The following is an 11,366-nucleotide window of genomic DNA, read 5'->3' as shown; positions in this document are numbered from 1 at the left end:
GTTAATGTGTTTCCCATGCACACACTTTCTGCTTCAGCCTTACCAAATGACACTCGAGAGCCCTGGACTGCCTGCTGAATACATCACCCATTTTACAGCCACTCTTTTCCACTAAAACTCTCATACTGATACTATTTTCCAAGGTTTCTAAGTATTAATCTACATTTAGTGTGAATAAATACTGCATTTATACAAAATAAGTTAATGCAACATTTGAGAAGCAAGTAAGTTAGACATGGCAGGACAAAGCAATGCAATATGTATGGCATTATTATTAGTAAGCATCTGAAAATCAGCATTTTGTTGATGGATGGCTTCAAAGCTGATACACATTGGCAGTGCCTACTCTTGTGCAACAGGACAAATTCCAGTTTTACAAAACACACCTATGGAAAAATATCATAAATCTACCAATCTGTAGCCTGATCCATCCCGGCCTTGCTTTCTTTTGATATCTAACCTTAACACAAGCCAAGTTTTGTGTTATAAACACTATTCAAGCATCAACTGCGCCAACATTCCCTTCAGTCGCATCAAACCTTTACCCTAATTCATCTCATGATAGCTGTTAAGAATACACTGAAATGTTAGGACAGATTCACCAGCTCTTAGGAAGAAAGACTGACAGAGCAGTTTAAACAGATGGTGCAGAAGTCCTGGACACTCCCTTCAATTTGGTTTGGACAGACATCAAAATGGACCGTTGGGAACATTTGAATTTGTAATGTGGTTGTAATCGGTTTGTACATCTTCACTGGTCATTGAATAATTCATTTAGTAAGAATTCTGCACATCGTGCCTCATACGCTCCTAGTATTTTACTCCCGATATGTTTTTTTGTTTGTTTCTTTTACTAGAGGAAATTAACAAATCTTCGCATGCAAACATAAATTCTTGTGCTGGGATGAATTGCAAAGTGCACTGCCATGCTTATTTGAAATGTGATGTGAGTATTTCTGTCAGAAATACTTTTTGTGGTTTACCCATCCTCACAAATTGCTGACTATATCTTCTGCCATAATGGATTACTGGAACATCCCAGTGAATTACCATCATTGGATTCAGACCATTAGAGATCATGTCTAATGTGCTGCTTCTTGGGGGGAAAATTAAAGGCATACATTTAAGGAATAAATGTTTGATATATATATTTCACCCACCATTAAACCTTTTTATACTAAAAAACTTTACTAACTTTACTATAACTGCCTTCACTTGCTGCTTGTTTGTGGGTCTTTCTGTATTCAGTATTGTATTTAATAAAAGCATGCTATGTTATGGACTGAATTTGAGCAGCCCTGTATACTTCATACTTCCCTGCTGTTTCTATCAGCAGTCACATCATCGATATGTGTTATGATGTGTTATTCATCAGATCATAAGCTGTTTCTCTCCTTCTCCATTACAAGTTAATCTTGGTTTTGTCTGTCCAAAGAATTCTTTGCATAATCGTGTGGCTCTTGTAGACGTTTAGTGTAACCAGTGGTTGGCGCCTAGTTGTAAACCGTCTGTATTTCATCCATGGAGGCACTACCTCTTGATTGTAGACCTTTACAGTGATACACTGTATTTCTTCAAGAGTGCTCCTGAGTTTGTGAAGTTGTTTTTTTAAGTATGAAAATCTGACATTGTGCACGTTAGTTGTCTTCTGTGGTCTTTCAAGCCTTTTGGTGGTACTGATCTGACTATTCCCTCTTCTTGATTTGCCCACTCCTGAAGTTTTCGTGTCTCTCCTGTCAAATTATTTTTGAGACTCTGAAAAAAGGAAATGCATTAAACTGGTTCTAGTTCCTAAACAGTTAACCTAAAAAAAAAAAAATCTGTAAACCCCCAGTTTACAGATTAAAGCTGTCTGCACTTCAATCACATGTGGATTATCTGATTTAAAATCTACAAAAAATTGTTTCTTTGTCCAACACTTTTTGGGCCTATCTGTATCCCAGGCTACTTGATGCTGTAGTGTTATTAAAGGTTTGTCCTCCATGAATATTATCACACGCACACATAATAATCGAGTTGATGAATATTAGTCCTGTGGGCAAAATAATTAATTTCAACCAAAGGTAGAACAATATCGGAAAAATGTTGTTTTGCCTCATGTGCATGGAATGTAAAATGTGTATAAAAGACATACAGCCCTTAAATGCCTACAGATTGTCTGGTGTTGTGTGAGGTTAATAGTATATTAATAGAGCTGTCACTGAGACACACCGGCATGTAGCATTTAGCTCATACAGTGTTTTGTGGATCATCTGACTCTGTAAATACACCACAGTGTTAACGCTTAACTTCATTTTGTTTCCATGACTTGAAGGTTGAGCGGAAAGTATTTGTGTAGCTCTCAAAGCTTGGTTCACTATAAAGCTTGGCACCTAACATATCTGTTTAAAAGCAAGCGGCTCTGGAAGGGTCAAACTTCGTTGGCAGACAAGAGAGCTGCTTGGCTGCTCACCTCAGCTCAGTTAATCAAAAACAGACTGAAATGGAAAGAAAAAAATGCCCACCAAACACATGCAAGCCCATACGAATGATTAATGAAGTCTCTCAAACACCCAGTGGCCATTTGTACTTTGCGAAAAAACATTCAAGGCGGGACGCTTGCACATAGTTAACCCTGTATCCACTGCAGATTTGTGGATGTGAGTAATAGCCACTTATATTCCTTCACCATTATTTAAAAGCAGCACAGATTACACGCCAAAAAAGTGTTCACCCTGTGAAAATGTTGCTAATAGTTGAGCAGAAAATAAAGCAGCTTTGGTCACACTTTTGTTTAAGCTCACAATGAACTCAAACCAAATTGGATAAAATAAAAGTTAATTGTGTAATTAACGAAGAAAAACAATAGGTCAGCTTGACCTCCTCACCACCACAATATTTTATTGCCTTTTTAATGACACCACCTTGATACACTGGTGTGGTTTAAAAATGATAAAATCTTTTCCTTTGTTTTCTACCTCAAAGCGTTGGATCAGAAAAGTGTTTTTTATTGTTCTTTTGTGGTGTTCCACAATAAAACACCTGCCAACTGATGGGTGTATTTTCTTCTAATGAGCTTAAACTCTGCTGAATCAAACCACTAAAATCTAGCCATCGTTGCTATTGTTCTCACTTTTTGCTGCAATAGTCAATTTAAAACTGCTGCCTTAGTAGAAATGCATTGGCTTTTTAAAAAACATCAGTGTACATTTGTTGAGACAAAGATATCCTGTCATTTAAAATACAGTTTACAGACAGGCTTGTCAGTGCTTTTGTTTTTAAGGAAAAACAAATAAATTTAGTCTAATCCCACACACTGTCAGGAAAAAAACAACAGTAAAGTTCATTTTCTATCCCTACAGGTGCAATTTACCCCCCAGGGATAATTATTATTGAACAACAATCTTATTTTTATATTTCCAAAGGCTAAAAGGGCAAATATTTTATTCCAAGGCAACAAATGGTACATTTTTGCATTATTTCTTTTAGCAAAAAATCAGAAGAAAAATCAGTCTTTGACTTAATACAAAAGAAATAAATAAAATCTGTTAGTTTTACTCTGAAATGATCATTCTTTACAGTAAAAAGAAAAGAACTGAATCCATAGCAAGCTTTTGTATCTGTCTTTTATATCAGTGGCCTGTCAGCTCACAGCACCGTGTTCGTGACTTGATGAAGTTGACAAAGTGTGATGATGTGAGAGACATAAAGATGTGATAAATGTGAATCAATTTCCAAGTGTTTAAATTATATAAAATCAATTATAATTAAACATTTTTGATACCATTTGATTAAAGATTTGGCTTTTTGTGAAGTATAAACTGTAAGGGAACATAACAGTAGCTAAGAGTGTTCTGCCCACTCGTGAGCACCCCTAAAAGTATGGTGAGGTTCCTTATTTTCACAGATTTCTCAGCACATCAAACATTTGTAGATTTACTCATTAGCTGAGCTCAGCCACTACATTCATCTACCATAATTGATTCATGCTCACCTGAAATTAACAGGCTGTGATTTGGTTAAATTCTGAAAATGCCTTCAGTTCTGGTTGTGGTGATAAGACTGGACGTGTAGCTGGAAGTTCCAGCCCAGCCTTGCGGCAATACAGCCGGCGTGCCCTTTTAAACCTCGAGGTTCAAATTCAGAATGCATAAATGTTTAATTTGGCACGAAAGCAAAATGAAAACACAGCAGAATAAGCTTTGTTAAATATCAAAAGATCAAATCAATTAAAACTGATTTGTTCCCAAGGTTCCATATGAATAATCCATTTTTTATGCCATATGTTGCACTTCCTTAACCTAATTCTGCTTCTTCGATTTAAAACTGTATAATACAACTGAGTCAATATTCTAATACAAAAGCTTTCAGCAACTTTGTGACAAGGTATTTATATTGCAACTACAATACACGAATGATTTTAGAAATCAAAACCTGAGCAGTGCAGAGAGTACTGAATCTCTGCTGCACATCAACTCTTATTTGTCCTTTTTTCTCCTTTATTGTACAGAACAGGTTAGTAAAGGCTTTTTAACCTAAGAAACAAAATTATGAATGTTTTAACAGCACTGCTCAGCAACCAGGCGTCTGTGTTTGCCGATTCCATCGTATCCCTCTCCTCTATTACCGGATGTGATGTAAACTTGGCTGATCGTGTGTTCCGTCTTTCACTTCATTTTCTGCCACACGGGAGTCTGTCTCCATGGACACCGAAAGTCCTGCCGGCCCTGAATGAGCACGTTTGTATCAAAACACTTCTTGAGCATGTTTCCGTCGTCTGTGTGACTCATGTGAGGGCCGAGGTGAAATGCAGAAGGAGACATCTATTTGAAAAGACTTGTGCATTGTTGTGACGATAGGTGGCTCACCTTAATATGGACTAATTTGCAAGGAACATGAAAAAAACAAAAACAAAAATCAGATTTAGCCCCCATCTCTTCTTTCACTTTGTATTCATCCATCTTAGTTTCAATTTCCCACAGTACTTTGAGGAACAACCTCTTACCAAGAGATGATAAATGACATCTCCCCTCTATACACTACCAATGCCACAGTTACTCATTTGTGCAGCGGCACAGCACCCATCTCACCATTAAGGCTGGCAACTGAGTTGCCCAAGCTTTGTGTGTAGCTCAGAGGAAAGGGTGCAAACAGTGAACCAAAGTGACAGGATTCCTCCACAGCAATTATCATATGAATAAGTATCAACACAGCCTTGCTTTGATTGGACCAAATAAGGTCATTTCCCACAGTACTGCTGACCCACAACCCGATTGTCTGCCTGTCACTGCCATCACTGGTGCCTCGACTCTCATTCGTGTGTGTGTGTGTGTGAGACAGAGAGCATGCATGTGTGTGGAGGGTCTGTTTTGTCCATTACAGCTGAGATACTCCATTCAGAGCAATAGGAATGACAGCTCTCCTACACCTCACTGCTGGTGAATTACTTAGAGAACCTGGGATGGGATTTGTGTGTTCAGTCCTGCACTTTAAGGACTTCCGTTGGTTTGTCACTGAGAATTACAGAAAAACAAAACTTTATTTGAAAAGGAATGTCACCAATGTGTACAGAAGCTGTAAATCTATAATGCAGGAACAGGTAAAGTATTCAATTATTTATTTATATTTTCTCTACCATTCGGAAGAATTATAGAAAAAAACTATTTCATGAATTCAAAAGTTTCCTAATTTGTTGTATTAATTTCCTTAAAAATGTAACTAGAACCACAATGGTGCCGGTATTTCACTTCGTGCCATCTGGTTTTGTAGTTTTACACATGCAGCGATTCAGTCCCCCCTCCACTTGTAAATCAAGCCACATTAAGGCTCACTGAGCGCTGGCTCTCTAAATGAAACATAATTTTAGCTCATTATGGTGAAGCAGAGTTTGCTGTCCAGCTGACCACAAACGACACTCAAGGTCATTCTCAGTATGTGAGAACATGACAAAGATTTTTCTTCCCAGAGTTGGTTACGTGCAGGTTACACACATCTGTCTTGTCACAGAATGTAGTATAAAAGCCACTTTGGTGGCAGTGGCACCATAAGAAGCCGATAAAATCTTGGAACGATAAAGATATGTTCCTTTACCCAAAACTTCCCACCAGAATACCCCTCATTAATGCTGTAAGGCTGCACTGTAGTGTAGTGCATTATAATTTCTATAACGCAATATCCATCCAGCTTCTTACAAAATATATCTACTAAACTGTTTTCACTATTTTATGACAGTAGAAATTTCTATACACATCTACTACTACTCTTCCTTGACAGACAAACACAGCGGAGCACTATCAGTCATGGATTGGCCTCCCCAGAGCCTGGACCTCAACATTTTTAAAGCAGGCTGGGATCATCTTGAGAGAGAATGGAAAAATAGGCAACAAGCATCCAAAGAAAAGCTCTGAATGTTCTTCAAAAAGCCAGCAGAACTATACCTGAAGACTACTAAAATTACAAGAAAGCTTGCTTAAGAAAGTTTAAGCTATGTTGAAGAATAAATGTCATACAAAATATTGACTTTCAAAGTCATTTGAATTTCACAAACTCTGTTTTTAATATACTGTATTTCCAGTTATGTTTCAACGTGTTTCAATCAATCAGTCACCACAGCAATTTCTCATTTTCTAAGAAAAATATAAAGAAATGTGAGCTTAGCCAGATAGTTGAAGTGATACCAAACAGCTTTTTTTTCTAGTACTAAATACTTATGCTAAGTACCTAATAGGATAAAGTTCGAATGGACTTTTTCGTATTTTCAATTTATTCTCAAGAACAGGAATAGTGACCAACACATATGCACTTCAAGTTAAAAGAAAACAGTACTCAGGAACTCAGCGTGTGATAAGCAGTGATCTGGTAGCCAGATTAAGCCCAGGTTCAATCAGCACTGCTGTCAAAGTACAGTTGATAAAATGGCAATCATTCTAAACATTAAAAAGGCAAGGTGTTTAAACAAGTTGTTCATCTAGACATTACCCAAGGCTACATTTCTTGCTTGAACCACACCCAATATCCATCTGTCATACTTGGCCAGACTTAATGATATAACCTAAACTAGCCTCTTAGCAACAATATTAAATGTTTGCCTTTAACTTTATCACGCATATTCGTACTTTACAAAGTCTGTGACTTTCAGCACAACCCTTTGTTACCCACTAGTAGCGGTAGAGTACGTGTAAGAGAGGCAGTACATGTAAATGGTGTAGACTCCCTGGAAAATGTATTTTTAAAGGAAAAAAATGACACAGTGAACAGGTTGCATGAATGGTTGGTAGATTGCCAAAATTGAGAGAGGCACAGTAAATACAGAGAGATGAAATAGAGCATATATTTAGCCTCCAGCTCTCTGCAGCAGATCACGTATGTGTGTGTTTGTATGGTGAGTGACGGATCAATGAATCATCACTCCCGTCACTGAATATGTTAGCACAGGCAAACAAACCTTCACATGCCTGTGTAAAAAAAAAAAAAAAAAAAGTAAAACATTTCTAATGCCATTGAAATGTCTGGAAATGGTGTTCAAACAATCTCTGATATGAAGGGAACAAATCCAGCCAGTGGCTTTCTTTAAGACGGAGATCAACTTTTTTTCTGCCCAGAGAATTACAACTGTGAACGGTTATTATTGTCTTGGAGAAAGGCATTGTTCTTTTGTTTTTGGCAAATCCTCTATGATTTAAAAAGAAAATAACCCACTGCTGAGGTCACAACTTGATGCTGAGCTTTTGACCTTTCTTTCTGACTTCTCTTTACAAGAGATTAACCTGGCCACCTTCCAATCTCTTTTTTAGGCACACAAATATAAAGCTATAGGCTACCTGAAATCCCACTTGTAATAGTGTATGTGCTTTCTGCACTCCTCTTCCTTAAACCTATCTTCTTTCTTCATCTCTTTTTTGACTGCTCCCAGCTTATTCTTACCTCTAAGTCCTATCAATATTTCTGTCTCATGAAACTTGTTCTTTTTATTTGCGTCTGCTTTTGACTTTAATTAGTGTTTGTAATCCGACCCTCCTTTGAGCCTGCAGAAATATACTGTAGTCTGCCTGAGGGAGGTCGGATTGAGCTGCAAGGTTCAGCATTCTATATCAAAGCAGAAGACTTCATCAAAACACCCACCCTGTAAGCATAAGGTCAGGGGTTAAATCTTCTCAACACATCCACATCTCCACAACAGCCACGTGTCACGGCAAAACCACCTTCTGTTTTCCATCATCTTCCAAAGATTGAAGGCCGCAGACAGGTTGTTTGGGGTTTTTTTCCCCCTGTCTTCATCCAGTTATTGCTATATGTGCCAGGTATGATCTCAGCTTTTATGCTGGACACCCGATTTTTTTCAGTTCCTCACACAATGCTGTAATCTTTCTGGCCTCTGACCTTTTTCCATGCTGGTGTTTGGCTTGTGTCCTTCCTCTCTCCTCTAGTTCAAGTCTCATTAGAGCATAGATCGTGGATTTTAGTTAAGGTCACTATTTTGTACAAAAACCAGAAAAATCATGGTGCTTTTTCCTCCAAAGTACAGTGTTAAGACAAAGATGGACCATTTCAACACACTTGGGGGCCGCACCATGTGTGGTCTGCCCTTTGCCTTTTGCAGTGAGAGAGTAAGCCAGACAGGATAGAACTTGCTCCTCTGCTATCTGATACTTTTTCAAAAGGAAGAGCCGGAGACAAAGAAAAGGCAGAGGAAGAGTGTAGAGCTGAGATGGTGGAACTAAAATGTATCCTCCTAATGTCTTTTTGATTAGCTGAGTTTTCACAATAAAGACTTCAACAAAGACACGAGAAAAGAAGAGGAGAGACATGAATTTGAGAAAAAAGAAAAGTAACAGCTTCAGACCTTCATTTAAGGTCTTCCCAGGTGTTCATCTCTGCACTGGCTTATTTTACTTAATAATATATACTCACTTAACTCATTCACTGCCAGCCATTGGCAGTGAATGAGTTAAACCCATTGACTCATTCACTGCAATTGACGGCTATAGACGTCAATGGCAGTGAATGAGTTAAAAAATAACTGGGTAACACCTGAATAACACCAAATATAGTCGTATGAATAAAAAAAAGTACAGTACAGCCTTGAGTTATGTCTAGATGAACAATTCAAACTAAGCCAATATACAGAAGCAGCAACTGTAAACCATGTTGATTTGTTACACACAAATCAAAATGGTTTACAGTTGGTGTTTGCACTGATATGCTGTATTTGGTTTTCTGTGCATTATGGCCACACATCTCAACTTCGGTCCCAGACGTTTTGTGGTTTGTTCAGATGCAACTTTGCAAGCCTAAGCTGGGAAACACTTCTAAACAAGCCACTTCAGCTTTTTTCTAATTGTTTCCAAATGCATTTTAAAGTTTAAAATGCTACCTAAGGTCTGTAGTCTGGCAGTTGTATCTAAGATCATTGCTCCCTTCCTCAATGGGTTTGTCTTAACAAACTTGAATGCTCCAGACCAGCAAACTCCCAAAATTTCTGCTTTGTAGGTGGACTTACTTGCTGATAATCAATTATTCAAGTGTATTTAGTTAGCAGCACCTGGCTACTAAATACCCTCTTAATTCCTCCCTTTCATTTTTCCATGGTGCTGTGGTGTACTTGTGTATGCATGAAAACCCAATTTATAAAAAAGCGAGAGAGAAAAAGGTGTGTTTTCCCTTTTAAATGAGAGATGTAAATACATCATCTTAACTTATCTGCACTCTCAGTAAATCAGGTTATGGCACCGGTGATGCAAGGCCTGGTGCCATAAACTGATTTTGGAGGGAAAATTGAGATTTCATTATTGCAATCAAAGCAGAAATAACTCTGCAGGGATAAAATTTGTGACATAATGCTTTTATCCATGTTTCATCATTTCCATTCTAAGTACAATAGCTACTTTTATGACCCAGAGTAAATTACTACAAGGAAGCAGATAGAGGCTTGCCAACTGAACACATGGCTGCACATGGAGATATTGGGTAATGCATAAGTTGAACTTAATGCGACCTTCCTACAGCAGCAATACACTTTCTCTAAACACCACATTTCTGCCTTTCAGTCATGATTATAAGATGACATCTGCCTCACCTGAAGTTGAAAAACTGAACCGCTCAAGCCCTGATGAGAGCATGCTTACACTCATCCAATCAAACACGAACAAAGGCAAGATTTAACACAACCTCACTTATTAGAAGTTTTCTTGAACCTGATGGCTGATTTGGTACTCAATGCTCACCACCCTCTGCCAATGGTCAGTGCATTGCAATCTGGGAACCAATGAGTTCGTCATCTCACTCAACGTTTGGATACTAAAACCAATATTTCAGTGTTTTAGGTGTAGTCAGCAGATATCAAGGCCAAGACTTCACCTTCAGCTGACCATTCTTTGCTTATTAAAACAATCTGAGAAGCTCAGACCACAGCTTTCGGGTCATTTGGGAAATGTTATATTTCTTTACAGTGATTATTATTGACTTTGTAACAATTACCCTTCTTATGGTTTTTCCCTTGCAATGATATTAAGTACTTATTGACTAAATGGTAAATGGACTGGTACTTATGTAAGGCCTTCTGACTAAGTTTGAGCACTCAAAGTCTTACTGCAACGTATCTCATTATTACAACGGTTTTATTTATGTCTAAGTGCTTTGTCTAACTTTCACACGTTCACACTTTGATGGCGTGCATTAGGGGCAGCTCGGTATTCAGTATCTTGCTCGGGGGACACTTCGACATGTGGACTGGAGGATACTGATCCACCACCTGGGACACAGTCGCTCCTGAAAGAGTGAAATAGTTTTGTTGCTAGATAAATGAAAGCTAATATGTCCTTTACCTCAGTCTTTCCCCATCCATAACCACAGCAATAGGTGGGCTGCTGTGGTAATTTTTTAAAATAACACTATATGAGTTTCAGGGTATTTTTTTCTTTTTAATAAAAATATATTTTAAAAATGTAATTTTTTTTTCTCCAAGGACTAAGATTGGAGGGCTCCTCCTCTATTTTTGTCTGGTAAAGCCCAACACACCCTGATTCATGACGGCAGCCTAAACAAACCTCATTAAGATTTGGGCAATGGGGTTAAAAAGGAGAAAGAGGTTTGTGTGTGTGTGTGTGTGTGTGTGTGTGTGTGTGTGTGTGTGTGTGTGTGTGTGTGTGTGTGTGTGTGTGTGTGTGTGTGTTTTTTTCCTGGAGGTAGTCAGTGGAGTTTGAATGAGAATGAATGACAGAGCGTGAAAGAGAAAGAAAAAGAGTTTGTGTGCAGTGTTCTCTGCTGAGCTCCACAGAGGACCTATCATTACCAGATGTCTCAGTATTTTGCTTCCAGACGAATCCCTGCTCACCGCCTTTAATTCGACTCTGCCTCTTTCTCTTTCTATCTTCCCTTCTTTCTTCCTT

The sequence above is a fragment of the Copadichromis virginalis genome, linkage group LG17, assembly GCF_057382275.1.
Source record: "Copadichromis virginalis isolate Kocher_CV1m ecotype Utaka linkage group LG17, C_Virginalis_male_GT1.1, whole genome shotgun sequence".
Taxonomy (NCBI): Eukaryota; Metazoa; Chordata; class Actinopteri; order Cichliformes; family Cichlidae; genus Copadichromis; species Copadichromis virginalis.
This window is presented reverse-complemented; position numbering follows the sequence as displayed.